Genomic DNA, 25,951 nt, shown 5'->3' with positions numbered 1-25,951 from the left:
AATCTACCAGCGCCGCTTTTGATAAAAACGCCATTACAGAATAGTAAGAAATAATCTATTCAGTTATGTGTGTGACAATAGTGTTTTTTGGCCATTAAATAGAAATTGAAATAAAGCAGAATATGAAAATTTGTTAAAATTTTGTGAACACCGACCTCTCCTCTTCTGGTCAATAACAAAGTCACTTTTTTCAAATTCACATCAATTCAGAATCCAGTAAGTTATTGTAACTGAGTGCAAATTTATTATAAAAGCGACCTTCTACTCACATTTCTTGCGAAAATGAGTGAACACGGGACCTATCCTTCCAGTTTATAAATAGTTTTTTTTGGTAATCACATCAATACAGAATACAGTAAGTCGATACTTATAAGAATGAAATAATTCCTACAATAATTATACATTTGCAACAAATATAAGTCGAGAACCACGTGTTAAATTATTTTTTTCACTCTCACAGGTGACGAAATTTTTCAGTTTGGAAAAACAATGTTTGATTGAAACATTTCCTTTACTTTCTTCCTGGTAGAAAGGTAAATCAAACAGCTCTTATAACGCTACGATAAAGGTGATTTACAATTGTAATTCTTTATTGACAGATTTGTAATAAATTACTCTCAGAAAGAGTAAATTACATTCAGTTCATTACATTCCGTAATTTAGATTTATTTCAGATTAATACAGCAAAGTCAGCAGAAGAAAGAAGACGTCGATTAAACAGAGAAAGACAGCTTCATCTTCATAGGCCTTTGTGTCTCGAGAGACAATTCTTTTTGCTCCTTACGAGGTCAGCTGTAGGTTTTGCAGCGCCTAGATTGACTTGTGAAAACCCGGGCAGGTTATACTGGTAGGAACGAAGTTGTAAACTGAGTGTACCAGCCTGCAATAGATTAATGTGTCCGTCCGTCCGTCCATCCGTCCGTCCGTCCTCTTTCAATACTTTAACGAAGTGAAATCTCGCGCTGTTGGGTGTGTAATTTGTCCGAAGAACCTTCAACGATTTTGAGGGCAAAAAGGTGGGAAGACGCTCTCAATTTGCACAATTTTACGTAACAATGTCATAAAATTGCGCAAAATTCCAATGTTCCTACCAGCCCACCCTGCAGGGACCTGTTTCTGGAAATCCTGGGTTGCTCATGCGTCAGGATCACCCCCTCGGCCTTGCTGGTGATGTCCAAAGGAGTGCGTAGCACGACATTTGGTACCAGTTTAGCTGCGTCGTCACGCCCTGAGGTAGTTTATCACAAACTACCCGCTACCCCAAGAGAAAGACAGCAGAGATGGCGTAATCGCCAAAGTCAAGAAATACTGGATCCTTTACGACGTGAAAATACCCGTCATATGACGGGAAATTACACTAGTTGTTTAATATTACAGTTTCACATTACATGACACCTCTGAAATCGAATATATTCTCACACTTTCCATTCGATATTAATTGCTGAATCTGTCCATTGCTAGACCTCGAGTAAATGTAAAGGATTATATATAAGCAGGAGCAAATAATGTGTTCTGTGGGGGTATATCTGGCTGTAGGGTTTTAAGGTAAAATTGAGCTTGTGGGAAGGTTGACATGGTAAATTATAGTCTTTTTTCAAAGCCCCTAATTTGCACTGTATGTTTGACTGAGTTGGCTTAAGGAATATTGTGCATCAGCTTCAATCGGCATTTGAGTGGTAAAATAAATTGTCTATTACCACACACAGCATTTTTTTTAATGTGTATCGTGTGATGGTCTATAACTGGATAGCGAATGCTGCGAGCACTGAAGGGCAACCAGCCTACACCGAGAGCATATGTGCCGGCGGGTGAGACAATAGAGGAAAAGAGAACCTTCAATGTCACACCGGTATTTTAGCCCGTAGCCTGGATGCCTCATATGAAGACCATTGAATATGAGTCGAGAATTGTCTTGCAAGACTGACCAGGAGAAAAGAGGGCAGAAATCACATCAACCCACATCAGTCTGGCCTGGAATTTCTTTCACAATGTATTCTGGATGTTGGGATCCAAAACACCGATTATGTTGCATGCAACCTCCCACACATATGGTTGGAACCGTTGGACCAATGTTGGCTCAACGTTCCATGTTCACTGGGCTATTGGTGTTTAAATATAAATGCTTACTAACAGTTAACATAATACAGGTGAACAAAATGTATTGTGTGCATTATTAAAGATGTTCTTACAATTGAACTGAGACGAATCAATTACCTGGCCTGGCCTTGTAGTTCGATGGTTGGAGCATTGTGCTATCGTGTCTTTAAAAAAATGAAAACGTTTAATTTGTATTTATTAATATATGTGGAGAGTTGTAGAGATACTTCTGGTTGAATGGTGGGGTTAAAGTCCCTTCTTTACTAATGGAAATGGTATTGCTGGGAAATTTTAAATATGAAGGCGTGACGAGGTGGTGGGTAAAGAGAGTTTGATAAGGTGCGGGACTTACAATGAAGACAGAGGTCTATCAGCGAAGCGTCATCTTCATGATAACAAAACTTTACCATGTTAAAGATAAACGCAGGCTTTTTTCCCATTTAAATTACAAAGACGTTTGACAAGGGCCTTTCCTTACATTTAATTTAAATTACATTTTTTTAAAGCAGTGGGTCTTGAGTCAATGATGGGCGGTTTGGAGGGCAGGGAGACCTGATAACGACATAGCACGAAGGGTGGCCCAAGTCACCACTGAGAGGAAAGGGCCCTGAGTATGGGAGGAAGGTCATGGGCAGCATCGCTGCTTTTGTCCTTGGCCCGATGTTGCTCTGCGGCCTGAACGACCCTTTTTTATCGCAGAGAATGAGGATCACAGAAACTCCACTTATCACTGCCCACACCCCCTCAATATGTTGGGCTCATTTCGGATTTTCTCCAGCTCTCTATTTTAACTTCAGTTGCATAGCAGTGCAGTGCCAGAATGGAGAAATCTAAAATTGAGCATAATTTTAAATATAAATGCAATGCATTCCATTTACGCATGTATTGCTTTTTAGTACTTGTTTCAAAGAGAATGCATGCATGCAGGTGCTGGTTATGACATAGCCTATTTAATAAAATTGACAAATTGCTGCCGCTTTTGTTTGTAATTTGATTTAGCACCTTAAGTTGCATCTAATAGGATTTGGCTGCGGGTCACGTGTAAGGAATGCTTCTTGCTGAACAGGTCTTGCTATTTTTATTCTTAACAAAAAAAATGGCAAAACACACGCATCCTTCATCTTCAGAGCATAACATTCATGGACATCCTGGAAAATAATGGCAAACATTAGAAAACAATTAAATTGAGTTGTATTCATGCGTGTAGAATATATATCAGAGGTTGAGGCGATGAGTGTGAATGCAAGTCAGGTTATAGATGTGTAATTGTAATTGAAGTGTACCAGCGGGAATCGAAGCATTCTATGTAACTTGGATGCGTTGTGTTCCATGGCATTGCTTAGCTTATGATTCTACCATTATATCAAATCAGATTCTCCAACATCACAACCTTATACGTTGTTTTAGTAAAATATGTGCATATGAATATATCCGGAAATCGTTCAGAGTTGAGAATGATAAACATGATTTAACCTCCACATAGCTCTCATGGACTCTAGGACACTGAGCACTACTTAGCATAAAGATTATTGATAGGCATAAATGTGTTATTCTGAAGAGCAAAAATTATTGATTTAATTTGTAATTCGTGTGGCAAAAAACTGTGCTCTCGTTATTTCATTGATTAATGTGAAACGGCAGTGTCACGTATACGTGTGCACGTATGGTGACTTTGTGCAATAATGGGAAGCGGTAGTGTAGTGGTTAGCCAGCTGCGCTACATACCCAGCGACCCAAGTTCAATTTCTGCTTATAGTCAAGACCAGTAACGATTATCTGAACCAGTCCTGAGTCTTCCCTTGATTAACTCAGCCTTAAATGAGTACCTGATATGTAAACATCGCCACAAGGGAGACAAAGGCGGCTTGTCGTGGTGCTTGTCAAACACCCCCTCGTGTGCCGTGCTGGCCTTCATAGCTATTCGCTTACAGCACTTGCCCCAAAAGTCTGTTGAGGTTATATGGGGGATCTTTGTCTTTATGCATGAGTCAGGTCGAACGCACCAGCATGTCACTTTGCCTCGCCAATAAAATCCAAGATTTTGAGCTATTTTGGCAATTCCAAAGACGAGTACAATTTACTAATGCACATCGATGGCATTTAACTCAAATTAAAGTAATTCTATGTATTTTGTGTGTGTTTCGAACGTAATTTTTCATATTCATCTCATCAAAGTGACAACACATTGCAAGAATAATTACATATATTTCCCTGTTTTAATATCATACAAGCAATACTCTAATAGCACGTGAAACATTCCGAAGCAGTCTTTTTAGCATTGTTTCTCACCATGACAGACGATTCTTTTGCGTGACTACTATAATCTCCAATCAGGATTCAAGCGCAAGTCTGCGTGAACAGAGGCTGTAAAATCAGTCTGCCGGCTCCCACGAGACAAGACTGTCATGGATTGCTGGGGTTTCAACGTGTGCCTACTTGCCATATTCATATCCTCAGCTGCATGGGTGGATTTAAATAGACATGCCTTATGCAAACATTAAGCTTTCTGTGATGTTTGCGACAGGAACAAATTATAATATATATTTTTTTAGTAAATGGAATAAACCATTCTCGTCGATTGGTGAATTTGTGAAGATACAGAATATTTTCGAGAATGGCATGTGGATGATAGCGCAGATGAAGAAGCAATTAAATCAGCTTAGAGTGCGATAGCCACTTTATGTGAGATAAGACCAGCTGCCATTGTATAGCGCACCGATGCCAGTCACAGTTGGATGCCACATCAATGCGGATGTGTTTATGAGGCTCTTGTGATTGCTCAGTGAATGCTTAATGATGCACTAATAACAGTAGCGCGTGAACTAAAATAAACATTTTATAGCAGCAAGCAAAATTCCAGTCACATTTATTGCTGTTCAGCAAAGTACTATGCCGTGCCAAATGTAGGAAGACCGCAATTTCAAACGTATATGTGATACAAACATTATCGACTTATTTTGGCATTAGTTAACAATGACAATAAAATTGTAAATACTTTTTCTCCTGCCCAGCCATCTGTGCTTGGTCTGGTTTACAACATCCTTGAATGCACAGCCAAGATATAAAAAGCTGACCTGTTGGAAAGCCTTTTGCCCGTCCAAGGACGGGTGTATTGTAGTAAATATGAAAACTTGCAAGCGAAAAGCAGACCGCGACGTGATATTCATTGCATTACTGCGTGTGAAATTTGTAAGGTTATAATCATTTGTTCATCATGACGTCCTCTTTACGTCTATGTCTCAATAGCGTTACGGAGATCACGTGACGTGAGGGTTCTCTGCCTTTGTAGTGAGGCAGAGGAGGCGCCTCGGCCCCCCAAGTGGAGTGACGTCAGCCGCTAATTATTATGAATTTGGGGGGGGGGAGGGGTGTCCATTTGGAGGACGTCACCTACTCATGAATATTAATTAGGTGGGGCTGGTCCATGTGGAGTGCCGTCACAAGCGTTGACAGACATTCCTTGGTTATTATAGTAGGGATGGGGGGGGGTCCATTTGGAGGGCGTCACCTATTAATGATTATTCATGATGGGGGCTGTTCGATGTGGAGTGACGTCACCTGCTCATGATTATTAATGAGGTGGGCTGGTCAAAGCGGAGTGACGTGACGAGCGTTGCACACAAAAATTTTGGCTCATAGTGGGTAATAATAATGGGGAGGGTGTCCATTTGGAGGACGTCACCTGCTCATGAATATTAATGTTCGATGTGGAGCGACGTCACGAGAACAGACATTCCTGGGTAATTATAGGACGTATTTAGTGTTGAAGGTCAACTAAATCTCTACCCCTTATGGCCATAAAGTTTCAATTCATTCATTTCTGTTCGTTACAAAAACTACAATTATAGTAATGGGAGCATTTTAGAGAAAAGTTTTAAACCAGAAAGTACATTTTGTAAAGGTTTTACAAAGTGTGACATATATATGTAACATTCTGAAATTGTGCAACATACTATTCTATCATCTTTTTTCTGGACAATCCCTCGAATCGTCTGAGTATGATGGTGACTCCAGGATAGTGTATACTTTCTATATTTCTGAAACATACATTAAATATTAACTGACACTTTATGTTCTGCCCCATGGAAGGTATGGGGATGTTGATTACATAGGAACTTCCTCATATGGTGTTGAGTTTGGTTACGTGACCAGGAAGTTACGATTTAAGATTCCCTAAGCCATGCGGCAGGGTGTCAGCCATTACACAGAGTACAAAATGGAGGCACAAATAGCGTCTCAATGAAGACAGGTGCATCTGTTCATTGTGGGACTTTAAGAAGCATTGTCTGTAAGTTAGTTTATGGTCTTATAATACTGGGAATGCTGTTATAATGTTAGCATTGACGTTATAATGCTGTAAATGCCTTTATAATGCTGTTAAATTGTCATGATTAATATGAGGCCTAGTTAACAACGAAGCTTGCCACTTGCATTCTTGTGAATGTTACTTATAGTTGGATAAGTGGAGCCAGACTTGTGCCCATGTAACTTTAATGCGATCTTGAGAGCAAGGATGAAGAAGTATCTCATCCACCGTTCAGTGGTATGTGCAGCGCTGTACATTTAGGCTACAGTATGGTGATTACACGATGTGACCTTATTTAACACAGTAGCTTATTATCTTGTGTCGCTATTCAGTGCCAGTGTAGGTGCCTGGTCCATCCAGGACCTATTGTTGAGTTTTATGTTATCTAAGACAATGTTATGATGCTCCTTGTGTTCATTCATTGTATCGATATTGCAAGTATTAACAGATGCTGTATTTCGTGCTGTTTTCCATCAGTTTTACCTTGTTCTATTCATTAAATACGTCGGAGTCGGATGTTCACCCTGGCGCTGAAAGTTTATTGAATGCGATGTTAACTACTCGGAGAGTGGTGCAATGCAGTGCACAGCGAAGCGGATACATTTTTATTTCAGGAGTGTTTTTATATATGTCCAAGATAATGAAGTAACTAAAAATGGATTTTAGAGATTTAATGTAAAATAAGTAACATGAACACCACAAAACGTAGAATATTTAAAGAGAGTTACGGAACTAATATCAGGAAATGAGACTTTAAGCACTATACGTCATAATTATAAATGGTTTCAAAATTTATTGACCATGCAAACTATTAACAAGTGCCTATACAATAAACTAGTTTGCTTCTATTAATATATATAAAAAACATTCAGTAATGGCTGCAACGTGTTTGATTGTGGGTTTTAATTTGTAGCATTAAAGTTTGGAATATTGTACATTGTAGAGTGCAGAAAGAAGCAGCTGTAGCATGTGTATTTAGACGAGTTTGATTCCTGGCCTCGAAAAAGATGAGTGGCTTGTGTGGTATTTGAACCTGTCCTAACCCTCCCCTAAGTCAAATATGGCTTACATGGCGTCTTATACAGTATACACACAGCACTTGCAATGGATCACTGTGGCAGTACGGGGTTGTGAATTACATATATATTCATGAAACTCCCAAACATGCTGTGCTGGCAAATGGACAGGAGAAGAGAACACTGCAAGTGGGCTCTTGAATCTGTTTGGATATTTGATTATCTCCTTTAAGCATATGTTTACTTTGGGTCCCCCATTTTCGTTCCACATGCAAAACTTTGAAAACGAGTCTTTTCCTGGAACACTACCTCCTCTGCACCATCTTCATCTTCTTCATGATCATCATCCGCATCCTTATCAACAGCAGAAGCAACATCAGCAGCAAAAGTGAGTGGAAACAAAAATATCATTGCCATTCTCATCAACCTCACCATCAGATATGTTAATAGTTATTCACATCATTATGAAAATTGTCATTATTACATTAATTGTTACCTTCATTACAGGCATGATCAAAACTTCATAATCCAGATCATCATCTTTCATCTTCATCACTTTTATCTTCTGCACGTACGCGTGCCTACCTCCATCCTGTCACTTTCCGCAAAGTTTGGAGCAAAAAAAAATCTGCTCTAAATGATGTGCAGGCATTTCACAAAAATTGTATGCAATGGAGGCAACCTGAATTATGGCTAAGTGACTCACTGTGTCCTGCCAGTGCTGCCTTCACAAGCCATCCCCTCAGTGTGATTGACGTGATTCCACATGACTGAGGAAAGTTTTCACATTCGCTCAAACTTTTCACCATCGTTGACCTCACCCCATCTCTAGCATAACCCTGGCCACTAAGGGCCATTGCGCACTTGCAGTATACACGGCTGCAGATGTGTGCAACTAACCACACATATACTGCAACAGTAGAATGGAGCTAATTTTCTATAAAAAAAAAACCTGTAATTCCACCAAAAAGTGAAAGAATGGCAGCCAGTAAGGATTCATGAATTGAGGTTCCTTTTGATAACTGTGACTTGAACTACTAAATTCCTGTTGTAATGTTGAGGCATTAGATCATTTTCTTTGTGCAATTTTATATGCATGTAGTGACACAGCGCTTACTGTTGTACAGCAGCTGCAACTGCAGGTGGACACTTAGCGCACACGCCGTTGATTATATACACGGGTTTACCGGCAGAGCGGAGGAACTGGGGCAAGGGTCATGGTATACCTCGTGGGGAGGTCCCTGGAACCCTCTGGTGGGTTCGAGAAGGGAGGCGTGGCTAGGGCAGAGCCAAGCCGCATCGAGGGGAATATAAGCAGGGAACGGCGCGGAGGAGAGCAGGGAAAACCAAGTGGGAGTTGCCGTCGGAGCGGAAGCAAGGGGCTCCGGACGGGGGACCGCGCACATTGTGGCCACCATTTTGTCTCCGGAGGACCTCCCGTGGCCAGCGGGCACCATTTTAAGGCGAGCGTGTGAGTATGCGGAGGTGTGAAGAGTGACGGAGCTGCTCCTAATCTGGCGTGGGAGGCTCGCACAAGATTCCTCCAGAGAGAGCGGATGGAGGACGAGACGCTCTACGCCTTCCAGGCAGCGCTGCTGGTGCTGGAATGGGAGGCATACCCACTTCTGGGTGAGGGGTCGCTCGACCTTCGCGTGGCGGAAAGGCTGCGGGAGCTGGCAAGAAAGCTGAGGGTTGCCCTGCCCTCCACCGTCAGCACAGAATTTTCATCCTCAACGGTGGCCCGGAAGATACAGGTCTTTGAGGAGAAGCAGCAGTGGGCAAGGTGGGAGGCTGAGACAGGGAGCATGGAAGATATGATGGCGGCGGTGGGGGGCCGGGGGATGCAAGGAAGATCATCCCTGTGGGAGGACCTGTGGTGAGGGCAGTTCCCTCTGCTCTGGGGACCCACGCCCAAATGCTTCATGTGTGGTCGGTCGGGCCACACCTCTGCGGAGTGTCGGGGGGATGAGTGCCCACCTGCGAAGTCACCCGCACTCTCTGGCCGCTGGCATTCCCTCCCTACCTACCTATGTTAGCAGTAATTTTCGACTCTATGAGTTACATTCACTAACACGGCCACCGTTAGCTGAATTAGTAAATGGCGGCCTCCCATCCTTGTCCACCTCTATGTGGCGCTGCTCTTGCTGAGCTCTCTCCGAGCTTCCATTTACAAGCAAATTTCTTACATTGACATGCTAATCTCTCACAACACAATGGCCACCCCCACAGCTTCGTTTGTAAATGGCGGCTTGCCATCCTGTTCCACCTCCATGTGGCAATGGCTCTTTCCGAGGTCTCTCCGAGCTTACATTTACAAACAAATTTCTTACATTGACATACTACTCTCTCACAATATAATGGCCACCCCCACAGCTTCGTTTGTCAAGATTTATCTGATATAATTATACAGACACGATTTCAACCGAGAAGATGGGTATAAATTGAGCAACCGTTGGAAGGACGTTATTAACCAGTTTAGGTCATAACTGGCTGTGATGTTCCCTCCCTACCTACCTATGTTAGCAGTTATTTTCAACTCTCTGAGTTACATTTGTAGTGAGTCCAACTGAGTTGCAAACGTTATTCTTTAGAGGCAACACATTTATTAGAACACGTATACACAAAGAGATAACTGCCCCTTTACCAGATACAGCCTAGGGTGGTGACCACCCAGCTAACTACACTATACGGAGGAGTTAGAGCTATGAAGGGTCGGATCCTCACTCGGGTCCCGGCCACGTGTTGATGCCTTGTAGGACGTAGCACTTCCAGCTTGTAGGACGTGGAGCTTCCAGCTTGTAGAACGAAGTGACCCCGGTCTCTCTCAAGGACCCACCTTATATCCTTCCGGGTCGGGGCTGGCTCCGCCCAGGCCCCGCCGGCCTTCTCGAGCATTCTAGCTCCCTCTCGATCCCTCTCGAGAGCTCTCCCCGGACACGTGATCACCCCCTAGCCCCCCACCTGGGACCCCCTCTGTGGACACTCCGGATCACGTGTCTACGGGGTTAACTAGAGTGCCATGGCCCAGGGCAACCCTGGGCTGACACTCTCCCGCTCCCCCTTGTGGGAGCCCGCACTACGCGCTATGCGTGGTGCCCGCGCTATCCCAGCGCTCACCAAGCCCCGCTAGGGCTGGTACTACACCCATGACGGTGCATCGCACACCATACTATAGTAAAGCCGGCATCACACAGCAACCCACCCAGTGCTGTTGGCGATGTAGGAACATCGCATGCCACGACCCTCCCGGGCTGGCACCATACAGTGACATCCCTGATGTCGCTACATCACCCCCCCCCCCCCCCCTCTTCGTAGCATCCAGCCGTCCCGGCTGCCAACTCCCCCTCCAAACGAATAAATTATTGAAATGCAAAAAAATTGCGTGCCTCAACTATAACAATAACAGCAATAAATACCCAAACACACCTGTACAAAATGACACTATGCACAAATGCACAAATCCCACGTGGAGAAGGATGTAACCCAGGTAACCCACAACAACAACACAACAAAAAACGCGTGAACCACGGGATCCCCTTCACCACCACACCTCCCACCTTCAGCGTGTAATGATGCCCATGAGCTCAATGACGGCCAGGATCAGCCAATGACCATGTGTGCAAGTGTATCAAGAAAAACGAGTCTTCAAGCAAGTCCATGATGTCGGGCCCCCAGGGGAGGTGGGCTCACTCACCCTGGAGGTCCCAGGGGGAATGTGCAATTGTTCCGCCAAACCCGGCTCCTCACGAAGAGCAGTAGGCCGGGCCGAAGGGTCCTCCACGCTCGAAGCCCGCGGAGCTGGCATGCGCGGCCGTTCGGGAGTCGTCAGTCGCACAGCACCAGGGGGGCGGAACAGAATCGCTCTGCTGAGGACCAACCTCAGAGGGCACACACCCTGGCTTGTCGGACACATTAGACACTCGACCCCTGCGATGTGGAGATGAAACGAATTCGCGCAGCGCAATAAACGGTTTCAAGCGAGATGGATGCACGAACCAACTCCGCCGACCCAAGTTGATCTGGATACACTGTGGTCGAACAACCCGAACAACATCGACCGGCCCCCGTCAGGTTGAAGTAACTTAGGCGATGTACCCACCGGCACCTGCGGACAGTGCAACCAGACCTTGTCTCCAGGCGTCCGTTCATACAGAGAAACACGCACTCCCATAAGCCGTTCGTTGGCCCTCTCCGACGGCGGGATGATAACAAACGCTGCCAGGGCATCGTCATCAAGGGCAGCGGGCAGTGCTCTCAGTGCCTCCGCCTCCGTCCACCCCGCCAAGTTGGCATTCATCAGGAACCGCCACTTGGAGGCCACCCAGTCGCCTCCGGCGGCTGTAAATTCTTTCGCGAAGGGATGTCATCGCCGAAGAGATGGAATAACACAGCTTCAGATTTGGCGGGTCCCGCGCTCCGCTCTTCCGAGAAGATGGCGGCGGCCAGCGCGGGCTGTGTTATGGAGGTTCCCGCTTGGCGGGAAATGGCGGCGGGAACTTCGTCCCCACGTGGCTCCATTGCTCCCGCTTCCACCGCTAGCTCCGCGATGTGGAGCTCCGTGAGGATGGTTGCTGCAGCGTGGAGGAGCTCTGCAAGGCGGCCGTGTGCAGCCTGGAGCACCCTCCTTGTCGGCGTTGAGCTGTCGCATGCCCGGTCGGAGCTCTGCTCCGCTAGCAATGCTTCACCTCCATCCTCCAGGGCTATTTGTGGGATGAGATCTTCATCTTCGTCGTCCGACGTCTTGGTACGTAGTCTGCGGCGCGTAGACATAGTCAAACAGCTAGCTACGTAAAATAGCGTTTGGCCACTTCCGATACCAGTTGTAGTGGCTTCAACTGAGTAACAGGTATACTCTTTGGAGGCAACACATTTATCAATACCAACACACTTAATACAAAGGGGTAACTGCCCCTTTACCAGATAACAACCTATGGTGGTGGACCACCAGGCTAACTACACTAGTTACACTGGGAGTAGCTGCAACAGACCGGACCCCAGCTTGGGTCCAGGTCCACGTGTTGGTGACTTCTTCTTGGACGTAGAACGTAGAACGTAGATCTTCAGATGACAACAGCAACGCTGAACCCCGGTCCCTCTCGGGGACCCAGTTTATATGCTCGCTGGCCGTGGCTGGCTCCGCCCTTGGCCACGACCACCTTCTCGAACCCTCTAGCAGGATCTTGCCCTGGCACGTGACCACCCCCAGCCCCCACTTGCGGCTCCTGTGTAGATCTTACCCTTCACGTGCCTTCCAGCGTCAGCCATGGCCTAGGATAACCTAATTCCATGGCTGACACTCTCACACTCCATCCTTTAAGAGTCAGCACTGCACACCATGCGTGGTGCCACTGAGCGCTATGATCCAGCGCTCACCGAGCCCCCTCTAGGGCTGGTACTATACCCATATATATGGGGTGTCCGCGATGGTAATACATCGCACGCTGTGCCTCACTAGAGCCGGAATTATCCAGTGACATTCACAATGTCACTACATACCTGATGTCCGCGATGTAAGTGCATCGCACGCCGTGCTCTCTAGGGCCGGCACCACACAGTGACATCCGCGATGTCACTAAACATACATTACACTTTTCTGTATTTGTGTATGTATATGTTATGTTTTTAAGAGCAGTTTTGAAATATATTTTTCGCCCGGGCAATGCCGGGTACTTCCTGCTAGTAATATATAAATATGTTGTTAAACCCGCCCCCACACAGCCAATTAGTAAGGTTTGTCACATAAACAGAACATGCCAATTCGTTCCTAGTACAGCACACCGGTGTGTTGGAGAGAAAAGCCGCATTTATATACCGTATTTTCCCGCATATAACCCACGTGGTATACCACTTTTTACAAACAAAACAAGACCCTGCAGGGTATATGGAGGTGCGGGCTTCCCAAATTTTTTTTACACGTGTGACATGTCATAACTCGTTTAATATTTTCATTGTAGGACTATCCATTATGCAACACTTACCTTTGACTAAAGCACTGCTGAATAAACCACTCACACTGAAATTGCACATGTTATCTCGTTTAAAATGATTCGAATTGTTTGTACAATGAAACGACAATATTTGAAGTGGGCGCACTTTGTTTACCGTAATACTTTCAGTGGCTATAGGGGGGTGTGAAAGTTTCAGCTGAGGCTATGGATTGCACAATGGGAAGGGCCTTAACAAGTGCAGTCCAGACACGGAATCATAATTTCTGAGTCCCTTAGGCCGCTGCTATTGGCTGAGCACTACCGTATACAGTCACGACCATGAGCTTTGTTTCAAACTTCCAATGGCTTTGTTGCTAGGAGGCAATGGCATTACCATAGTGCCGTTATTGTCTGTGCAGTGTGCAATCTACCAGAGCTAAAACTGTACAGGAGTAACTACCGGTCCAGTAGCTGTAATATGAGGTCGAATGCTGGTAAGCCTAACAGTACGCATACTTAGGGCACTTATCGACCAATTATATGTTACTTATTTACTGTTTAAAGTTCACTCGTTTCCGGTTAGTTTGTTTTCTTTGTGCACCTCATGATTTTAATGTTAAGAATTGATAGTGGAATGTATTATAAATGTAAACTTCGTATTAATATGATGGAATTAAGCTGCGTTAATAATGTTAAAGATATGAATGCATGCAGGGTATATGGAAGTGCGGGCTATCTGAATTTTGTTTTACACAAAACGCTATTTCTGCGGGGTATATGCGTCTGCGGGTTATATGTGTATGCGGTCTATATGCGGGAAAATACGGTATTTATGCGATCTAACCCAAAAACACCTGTATTATGGATGATATTGGTCTCGAAAGTCTACGTGTTAAACTTCTTATTCTTCTCCTCCAGTTACTAAGACCTGGCCACGCCAGAGACCTCCTCCGCAGACTCCAGTTCCACCATGGACACACTCACAAACTGCTAAAATCGCCTACAATCCGGTAATTTGAATATCCAGGGGGGAAGGGGAGCTGGGAAGCCATACTGGATGACTCTCTGATGATTGGTTGCCTGGGATCCCCGCCCTCTGCTGATTGTATGGCAACATCAGAGGGGTCCCCCTCCCCCACCCCCGAATTAAAACTTCACAGCGATCTGGCTTTCTCTGTGCAGGAAATTTAAAGCTATAACATGAACGTTAAGAAATGTCCAATGCTCTGTACGTGATGGTTTAAGCAGTAATTCCAAGTCAAATGATGTCGATATTTTTCGAGATATCTTTTTTAAGATATGAAATCACAATTACAGTTGTTTGAAAGTAATTTATCATGATTATTAAGTCATATAAATATGTATTATTTCCTAAGTAATGCACCGTACTAATCTCTAAGGGGGAAAAAATTACATTACTAAAAAGGGTGAGGGGCCAGATCACTAATCCATGCCCACTTACAATGGGGGTGTGCCCTAACCTCTGCTATGTTGACAAATAGAACATTAACCCACAGTGTCAGTTTCAACCTATGTCACCCCTCAATTAAATAGTTCATCCTTAAAACAAAGTAATATATGGTGGAATTCATATACGTTTAATAGCAGACTTGCTACATCCACCTCTCCTGCTTTACACCAATATTACAACACCTCATCTACTCTGAAACTACAATATTTTTTTAAAATACACCACCTAAGACACCATAGGTCCAGAATTAATATTTCAATTCCAACGTTTTGGACACGTCTGGGGCTCCAACATGCGAGGGACCTTGTTCTTTTGGGCAGATTTTATGCTACCTACTCCACAGATTAGGATGGCACCAAGGATGGCCATTCCTCCATTGTCTTCTTTTTAGCAATGTCATGACGTTTACACCACACAATCAACAGGATCCCCTTTCCCTCCTACATGGTGGAAATGGAGAAAGATGGCAAGCTGCCATTCTTGGATGTTCTGTTTGAGAGGAAGACAGATGGCTCTTTGGGTCATTCTGTTTACAGAAAGTCAACCCACACAGATTCATACTTTAAGCCTGATTCCCACCACCACCCGGCTCAAATGAACTCTCTCATCAAAACATTATACCATAGGGCTCATTGCATTTCTGACCAATACCACCTGACCAGTGAATTAAAACATGTACATCTGGTCCTCAAGAGGAACGGATACTCTGACCGTACCATCCGCCAAGCTGTTTCTCCCACCATACAGAAACAACCACCTGATACTCCGATCAAAACCATCACACTGCCATACATAGCAGGCGTTACCAAAAATATTTTCAAAATTCTAAACAAACACAAGATCCAGGTCCGATTCAATACAGTACACAAAATCAGTGATCTGATCCCATCCGTAATCATTCCTGACTTACAGTACCCCGGTGTTTACAAATTGAGTTGTACCTGTGGTGACTGCTATATCGGGGAGACGAAACGACATATTTCTGACCGAATTCGCGAGCACAAATTAGATTTGAAACACGGCAGAACGAATTCTTCGGCCGTGGCTGATCATTGTTTCAACACAGCAGGTTATCATGACATTATTTTCTCTGATACCAAAGTACTATGCAAACCTCCCGGTTATTACCAAAGATTTGTCCATGAAGCCATCCAAATATACACACATAGACAACTTCAACCGAGAGGATGGTTTCAAATTGCGCAACTTTTGGAAAGATGTCATCAACCAAGTAAAACGTTAGCAGGGTTATAATTGTACAGCAGTTTTCGTTTATACCAGGATGGTGCCTGCGCTCGTGCAGCACGCCATCGCCCTCCCCCCGAACCCCCTGCAGCATAACAAAAGGGTGTTGTACTCACTTTCTTGCAGTGCACCACCACTCCCCCCGAACCCCATGCAGCATAACAAAAGGTGGGTTTTACCCGCTTTCTTGCAGTGCACCACTGCTCCACCCGAACCCCCTGTAGCATAATAAAAGGCGGCTTAACTTAGCCCTCCCCCCCACCCACGTCCCTTCCTGGCTCCTCCCCCCCCTTAACCTGTATATAATCTCGGGTATTCCAGAGATGTTCATTTGTGGATACAGCCATCTTGCTGTGTCTGTTCCACCTGAAGACGGAAGCTTGTGTTGCCTCCGAAACGTCGTGATTTAATTTAGTTGTTTTATTTTATTTTACCTACGTGACTTTACTGAAAAAACCAAAGAGTATGGTATCGACCACTCAACACTTGGGAGTGCTTTCTTTAAATGTGGCTCGCCAGCACAATGCACCCTCCTATTGTATAACCCTATAAGCCAAGCTGAAGAGTAACTGATTGGGCATACCCAAAATATTATTAAATATCATCCAGCAGCCGATAGGCCAATGCTAATGATGAATACAGCAACACTCATCATTTAAATAAATATTTTTTTACAATATTGATGTAATTTTTCAATACGTGTTTTGAGTTGTTCATGTAGTAAAAATGTTTAAAGCACAGTGTGTTCATCAAGAACAAGTAATGTATTTTTGTGGCCATAGTAAATTAAAAAATATAGATTTTTCTACCTGTGTTCTGAAAAAACAAACCCTTTGCAAGATGCAATCAAAAATACTAATTGTGTCTTTTAACTTGAAGGCTAGAATGGTGGCTCTTTAGAAGCTTAACCTAATGTTGGTGACGTTCATTATTTATGCGGTACTTTAAAGTTATATGGATTTTTTTGGTGATCTTTTGTGGAATTTAAAGTGATAACTTCATTTCCATATAATCTTAAACTTTAAATCATAAATTAGGAGCTTTTCAATATTTAATGTCATTGAAGAAACCATTGAACATTCTATGTATACCTAACACGGGCTGTTGTGAAATAAATAAATATAATAGCGGGATTAAATAGACTGGTATTTTTTGTTGTTCACGGACCTTAAATCTAGATTCCAGAATGCCAGCTCTGATCAGTTCCTTGTTTCTGCTTATATTTCTTGATTATATAAAATATATAAATACAGGTATACGCTAAAAAAAACACAGTTATATAATAATGTATATTCTATTTAAATCCAGGTATATACGAAAGTGTATTGTCTGCATTCACAATGTGGCTATCGACTGTACTCACCTTAGAACTGAAACACCGTATTTATGTAGAGCAGAAGAGAGATGCGCATATACCATTTAACTCACTAATCCTGACCTTCCACATATCCTACTTGCTGCATGCAAGTTATGATGTTGACTTAGAGAGTGTTTCAAATAAATGGCCTCAATTGTAAATATAGTTTTAGCTGTGGTGCATTGTCTCAGACACAAGCTTGTATCCAAGAGCTAAATTGGAGCCTGCGGTGCAACTATGTATCTGTTCTTTTGGTTAAGAATGTATAGGCATCTGTTACTATCCCACATAGCACAAGAAGGAAGGTACATTTATGCTGCCCAATTATGAAGTGCATAGTTGCGCATCACTGAGCCATGCAGGACTGGAACAATGGCTGTGCTGATTAGCAGAGGGGAGGTGACGAATGGCTGTGAATAGGGACAATACAGAGGAACAGCGTGGCTCTCAAGGTGATTCAAGCAGCAGCTGCTCCCAGCACAAAAGCCAGGGCTGCAAGGGACTCTAAATCAGCTTTCCCCATGCAAACCGAGATGATAAATTAATTCTAAACCATGTAGAGCTCTAACATAAAATAAAATACAAATTTGAAGTTTGAGATATTGCAAAGTTATTGTAGTCATTACAAATGCCACGAACAGTGTGTCGTTCACAGCCAACTCGTGGTATTTAACCTTAATGTTACTAAGACAGGGATCAGGGTATTCCAGTCAAGTGGTGCGTGTTATACATTCTTGGCAGAGATCTAACCTTTACCAGGAACCTGCTACTTCACCAACTGAGCTAAGCTGTCCATTTTTGTAGTCTACAAGTTAGTTACCATTTTGTGAACGTTGCATTTGCATATTTTCAACAAATGTTGCAGATAAAAAAATGTCACGATTGCATTTTATAACGTAAAATAGATTATTATTATGTTTGTAATTAACACGTGTTATGTTTGTTGATAAATCAATGAGATACAAACAAAACATTTGGCAATTTTCCTCAAATTTATTCCAACTGCACGATTGGTGTAATATCATTCGATAAAGAATCATTTTGGTAATTTCACGGAGCAGTGCATCCTGTATGTCAGAGAATGGTTGTAGAAGAGATTAATCATAGGAATTCTGGAAAAATCCTTCAAGTGGCAATTTTAATCCTTTGCATAGTAAGGGTCACACTTTCTTATCAATTGTGCTATGAGATGTTGTTTGTGTTTGTCACATGAAAGCCAAACTAGTGATTGTTAAATGAGGTTACACCATGAGCTTACTCCATGAGTTGCTTCCTAAACTTTAACCCACGATCTCATCAGTATTGGCTCAGTCCTCTGAGCCACTTGGGTCATGAGTGACATTTTCCCAGTATTAATAATGTATCAGTGTGATTTTATCACAAAAGGTACTTTACATGAATATTAGGAGAACGCTAAAGGAATTTGGCAGCCATAAGCTTATTTTCAGGAATGTTGAATTACTCCAATTGTCATTGATACAACAATCTCTCAAGATTTTGATTTAAAGCTTTCGTGACTGCAGTAATTCATATTCTTAGTTTTTTCGGTAAAGTCACGTTGAAGAGAAACAACAAAATAACAAAAAATATATAAATATATATATTTTGTTGAAGAGAAACAACAAAATAACAAAATATATATAAATATATATATTGTTATTTTGTTGTTTCTCTTCAACGTGACTTTACCGAAAAAACTAAGAATATGAATCTCTCAAGAGTTTACGTTGGGGTTAACTTCTACTGGCACTGCCAAGTAAACACAAAACGAATTGATGCATTCTCCCAACCTCCCCAACCTATGAAAGCCGATGGTATCCCAAGGAACTGCCCAAGTGTTTAGCAGAATATTTGGTTTAATGACTGTGGGCATAATGTGAAGTGTTCAGTCTTCACAAGTCACTTCAATACGAAGCCGCGTTTTTGATGTTTTTGAAATTGAGCCAAACGGTGTGCTGTGTTAACATTAAACCATGGTATTAATTTAAATTGCACATTCAGAAACACTGCTTTAGCTATAATGGGCTTGTCATTCTGCAGCTATAAATGTAAAATTATTGCTTGTCTGGGTGAGCCTTGGTTGAAAGGAGATCAGAGACAGTTTCTAACTTCGCTAGCTGGCGGGATATTACATAGTGTTGTGTGTGTAAGGCATGGTTCTATTTCATGTGTTTCTCACAAGCAATATTAACAATAATAGTACTAGTTATACAGTTGCAATACTGTTATTCTTTACACTGTTTGCCAATAACAGATCACTTCACAAATAATTTTCAACAATTTTTTTAATGTTTTTTTTCTTTCTGCAGTCCTTGATGAGCTTGAACCATCAGCTTCCTATACTTGAACAAACTTGAACTCAAATTTTATGCCATAATGGCTTAGTCATTTGATCCGATCCAAGCCAATTAGGTATTCAGTGAGCCCTTGCCAGTCTTAATCATTCATCATCTTTGCGCTTCTTTTTTTTACTGAAGTAGAAATTACCTGCACAATAACTAGGCTCTATGTGAACATGTACATGCTGATACTAATGGTGGAGTGGTGGCACAGTGTTTTGCACACTGCGCAATGAGCCTAGTGACCTTGAGTTTGATTCCTGCCCATGAATAACATAAATGTTCATATGTATTTACGGTCCTGGCCTCCTCTTCATCAACCCACATGAACCAACATGGTTAAATATGGTCAACAAGCCATCCAGCAGTGGATTGACATAGGGCTATACATTATTTAATTATAATCATTATAATACCAGATAACAGGTTTTTTTTTTTAAACAGTTCATTGCATTAGTGTGATTATCAACAAAATTATTGTTCACAAAAGATTGGGCAGTAGATGTAATATTATGATTACAAGCAATAAGAGTACTCCATCCACTAACTGCCTACTATTCCAACATTATCAGTCAGTAAACTCAGCACACATTGAATTACATGTAAGCAGTGCTATACACATATAATGAAACAGATCTCTCAATAACAGCACAAACTAACTGATATAGTGATGTATTATTTGCATTCTTAATTCCCCATTTAGTACATGGGTTGGAACACTGTTAGAACACAATATTCCAACGTCAAAGAAGTACTGAGGAATTTGGCCACAAAGAACCCATTGTGTCATGATTGCTAATATAGGAAATTATACAAGCGTACGTTTTATTCTCTATTGCACACATTTAGCACACAGTTTTAATTGCTTTGCAAATGCTTTCTAATTGGGTTCAGTTCCCAGTGAGAGTTTCACCCACATTCACTAAATTAAAAATGTGCACGCTAAGCAATTTTAAATTATGCACAATTGTGCACTGAACAAATACTGAACATAGCGTGTATTGGGTCACGCAAGGTTTAAGGCAATACCACATTCCTAAAACATTTCCACCAGTGTGATCCATCAAACCGATGTCTTTAATATTGGCAATTGTACTTACCTCTGTCGATCAGAGAAAGTTTGCTACATCACGTGTGGATGGGCTAATGTTGACATATGTGCCAAATGTCAATTCAGATTGCCATATTCTCATAGCTTACTTATAGTGCATAACTATTTAGTCTCCACTCAAATATGACATTTTTTTATTTAGTTGTTTTTTATGCTTCAGCATGTAATTATTGATATGTGATTCAGCTAAATTTAGAATTTATCTTAAACAAATTCATACCAGTCAGTCAATGCTCAGTGTGTGACGGCGCACATCCCATTTAAATTGCTAAAACCACACGTGCCTGTACCCAGTGGGAAAGGTTACTGCTAAATGGGATCCAGATGTGCAAATCAAGTGAAGCTAACTGTCCTGGCTGATGAATGACTGGGTGTTCTGAATTGCAAATTTCATGTTCTCTTCTTTGGGTTGCATTTGCAGCTCCGTGGCTCTCATTTATGCGGCTCATTTCTCAGTGAAAAGCGGGGGTTTTAACAATGAAGTTGGGCGCACTGATGTTACACATTTTCAAACCTCATTTATCTGATACATTGATACAACTCAACAGCAACTTGCTTAAACGAGACAATTTTGCATTCATTAAAATTATAAAAGTTGGCCACCTTTTAAAAATTCACAGAATATAAAATCACGTGCAACTTGTGAAATCCTTCCGATAATTATAGTAATGAACAGTATTTAGATAATTACTTATGCAGCAGACACTCTCCTCACCAAGACACTGAGGCAGGTCTGGATTCCAGTTCGTGTATTCAACCTCCGTAACACACAGCTCCCTCCTTCATACATCGCTCTCTCCTCCCGTTCCTCCTTCGACATGTCCTCTTATCCAAACAGTCCCCTCTCCCATTTCCTCCCCCTCCCCTCATCCCTGTCACCTAATTTCCAGCCAATCACGTATTGTCACATCTCGGTCCATGTCTCCTCATCACCCGCTACCAATTACAAATATGGTCATACCACGTAGCTACTCCAGGTCAAGTAGGTGGAGGGATGGACATCAACGTGTAGGGGTCAGGGAATGCTGATGTTGTGCGGACCGTTATGGAGAAGGACCGTTACACTAAAACAATGCTGCTGATTGATGACTGTGATGTTTGTATTCGTCATATTAACTACTTATAATTGTGTACAGTTACAGTTAGTGTGTGATATCTGAACCGGTCCTGGGCCCTCCTTAACTAAGATGCCCTGACCACCGTGGTCGTGGTAAAGTATGGTCAAAACAGCCCTCGAATCCAATAGTGTGGGAATGCCTTCATCCAGCCGTGGATTGGCAAAAGGGTGGGAATTATTGTATTATTTTGTTTATTACAGGCACTAACCTGCACTGACCAGCATAGTGAAGTATGGTCAAATAACCCCTCATATGGCATGGGAAGGCCCTTGCCAAGCATATGATTTACACAGTGCTGTATATATTAATAATATTTTAATTACAGAAAAATGTGTGCATAGAGTGAATTATAATGCTGCAATTAATAATGACTCATCAATTTGATTGATTTTTTTAAAGTATGTAATTACAATAGTAAACTAGGGATATGTGTTACTAACTTCACAAGTCACATCTGATGGCTGTGTGGTCAGGAAGCTGCTTGTCACTGTCCAGATAGTGAGATAAGCTGATAAGATTGCAGGTTCTCCCCAAGCTTACAAAATTAATCCTGGACAAACTGTCAATAAGCATGTCCAATCAGCTTGACTTACAATCCATGCTGAGCCAGTAAGGTCGATAAAGCAGCAGATAACGCCTGAGAAACCAGCAGGCAGCAAGCACAGAGATAAGGAGAATGAGATCTCTCAAGACAGCTGAAGAGATGGCCGTTGCTTAAATAATGTAAAGGTATATAGTAAACTGCAGTGTGCTGATTCTCTCATTTTAAAAAATGGTAATACTTCATTGACAGTGGAGCACAAGCACAAATTTTAAAACTCCAACACATTTATCAATAACACGGCTCTAAAGGATAAAAAATAGACGTTTTAGGCACTGACCCTTCTCATTAAGTGGGTGGTAATGGCTTGTATGAAAAAATGTTTGTACTCCGAATACACGAATTCCTTACTCTTATGATTGGAGAAGTTGGTGTTTGTTTTATTTATCACGATGAATTATGTTTAGAGTTTGCATTCTTGCGTAATATATTTGAATACAATTTTGTCTGCAATTAATTGGGAAGTGGACCAATGTAACAAAAAATGTAAGGTCCACGCGAAAAGTGTAACCAGGCAGAACATCCATAATTGTGACAATACTGGCCTTGACACGCTTGTGGGTCATGTGAAGCAATCAAAACACTTTACATCAGATGTATTTTTTAAATATATTTTTTACGTTTAAATATAACTTATTAATTAATCCAAGACACCCTTGCATATTATACTATTTATTTTGTTGTCTTAATGGCTTATGATCCATTTGGTAAAATATACTGTCCAACAATAGTACTCATTGACGTAATATTAGCGAATTCTGCCGTGGTGTAATGATGAGCACACCGGACTTGCAATTATTAAAATGTTGCCGGTTCAATCTTCTGGCACAACAGTTGAAACAATCGGCACATTCCATGAATGCCTCCCGGCCCTGTCCACCTAGCAATATGAATCGGTAAACCAAATTTGTTGTTCGGCAGGTTGGTGTGTGGTGGGGTAAAATGTGGGAAACACCACCTCTTGCGAGATGTCTGGCCAGTGTGGTAGAGTAGGCGGCGATGCCGTCGAGAGGGTCTCTCTTCATCTCCCTCAAGAGGAGGCATTTCCGTCAACAGTGGCATGTAATTGCAACGCTGCTCCTGTTCTCTTCACCTTTTACCAAACGTATTGTGTGCATGTGTCTGCATGTGTGGTGCATTTGCCATTTGCGCCAGCTGCTATCTACGACTGGAACGATACATTGATGCATAGATGGAAAACGAATCTCGACCAACATAATACGTGCTTTGAATCGCTTGCCCAAGGCACTTCGATACAGTAACTTCCATAGTGTTAAATACAGCAAGCTATACGATGTAATATGTGTGTCACGTGTAGCACAAATAAGTACCTAAGTCCTGTGGCAAAGCTTGCGGCTGCTGCAACCAATTTGGAGCAATATATGCAGTATTTAGAGGGACTACTTATAGACTCTTGGGCTGTACAATGCACTGTATACACATCTCTTTGTGTTATTGCACTGCATAAAGAGTGTGAATTCAGTCACAGTGTCTCCATGCTCAGAGCAATAGGGTTGTGCTCATCCCTGTTGCTGGGCCTGAGCCAGTGCAGTAATAGGATTCCACTTTTTTGTATGGGGGGGGGGGGAAATCCCTCCATACGATGTACCTTGAAGAGAATTTGAACTTGCAGACCTTCAGACTTTGAGTGAAGTGTCCTGCCTGTCCTGGCTGGGTGTGTCTGTATTTCACAGCATAAGGTTGCCAAAATGATTGGGAACAGCAAATTGTCAAAATGAAATATTAACTTCAGTGAAGCAAAAGCCTTAAGAGAATTGAGAGCAAATAAAGATATTCAAATTCTTCCTGCTGATAATCAACTGTTGTGATGCTCCGTGAGGACTACAATAATACAATAAAAGATTTACTCGATGGAGGTACCTACCTTAAAATTTTACGAGACCTAACAAACACCTTGGAACATAAAAAAACGTCAATCATTGCCAAGTCATAAATTCCCAAGAAAAAGCAATACCTGATCAAACCAAAGGCATCAAAACTTCCAAGACTTTATGGGCTACCAAAGATTCACAAATCTCATGTCCCATTAAGACCCGTATTTAGTACAATAGATTATGCCGCATACAAATTATCACAATACGTAATTAAACAAATACAGCCCTACATCGGTAGGACCTCTTCGTTCATCAAAAACTCTGAACATCTCGTAAATATAACTAAAGATATTAAGCTTAACCCTAATGATGTTCTTGGTAGTTTTTAAGTGACTTCTCTGTTCACGAGGGTTCCGGTCAACGAGTCAATTCAATTACTCGACACTTGCAGGAGTAACTGATAAACTAGCCAGATGTTTGGAAAAACATGGTACATAAAATACAGAAATTAATATCTGGTATCAAAAGATGTATTACCGAAGCTATGAACAGGAGGTGTGTACTGGATTAATTGCACTTGTGGCAAATGCTATGTTCTGCAAACAGAACGAATGATCAGCACGAGATTAAAAGAAGAGCAAACAAATATGAAATACTCCCAAATACAACAGTCAGGAGTAGAACACGCGTGCCAACATGGACACTCAATTGATTTTGATAATGTTAAAGTTCCGTGCAAGACCAGTTACTACTGACCAAAACTAATTAGATAATCTATCAAAATTTAAAGAAATAACAATTATTTGAACCGTTCGTATAGCTACCGACTTAGTGCTGCGTGGAAGGGAATCATCAAATAATACATAGTTTAAATACATGCCTATACAGTCCACCGTTCTTCAATAGGGATTACCGTTGGTACGGCTATTTTAGTACACACAATCAACAGGAAGGACAAGACCAATGGGCTCGCATAATGTGCATGCGTAATGTACGTTGACTCATTAACCCCCCCCCCCCACCAACTTTGCGCAAGAAGTAACGAAACCGGTGGACTTCTCCACAAATCTGGCTGTCGCCTGATGAAGCTAGTTGTAATTCCTGACGAAACGTCGTACTCAGATTGTAATTGTTGTGGCTTGGCTCTCCAACACACCGGTGTGCTGTACTAGTGACGAATTGGCCACGTTCTGTTTACGTGACAACCCTTACGAGTTGGCTGTGTCGGGTGGTGGCGGGTTTAACAATACATTCATATATGTATGCGATCTAACCCAAAAACCTTTATTATACTGAAAACTCTTAGGTCTTTCAATAGAAATAATGCACATTAAGTGTGTGAGGTGGAGTAATGGAGCAGTAAATTGGCATACTGTGATATGAGCGCAGGGAATTGAGATCACCAACCCCTCACCAACTTGCACTGTCAGCATGGTGAAGTATGGTTAAACAACACCTTAGATTGACACAACATGAAAGGGCCATTATCCAGCAGTGAATTGACAAAGTACAATATAATTTCAGTAAG

The sequence above is a fragment of the Petromyzon marinus genome, chromosome 4 (assembly GCF_048934315.1).
Source record: "Petromyzon marinus isolate PM22_M1 ecotype Great Lakes invasive population chromosome 4, UKy_Petmar_22M1.pri1.0, whole genome shotgun sequence".
NCBI classification, from domain to species: Eukaryota; Metazoa; Chordata; class Hyperoartia; order Petromyzontiformes; family Petromyzontidae; genus Petromyzon; species Petromyzon marinus.
This window is presented reverse-complemented; position numbering follows the sequence as displayed.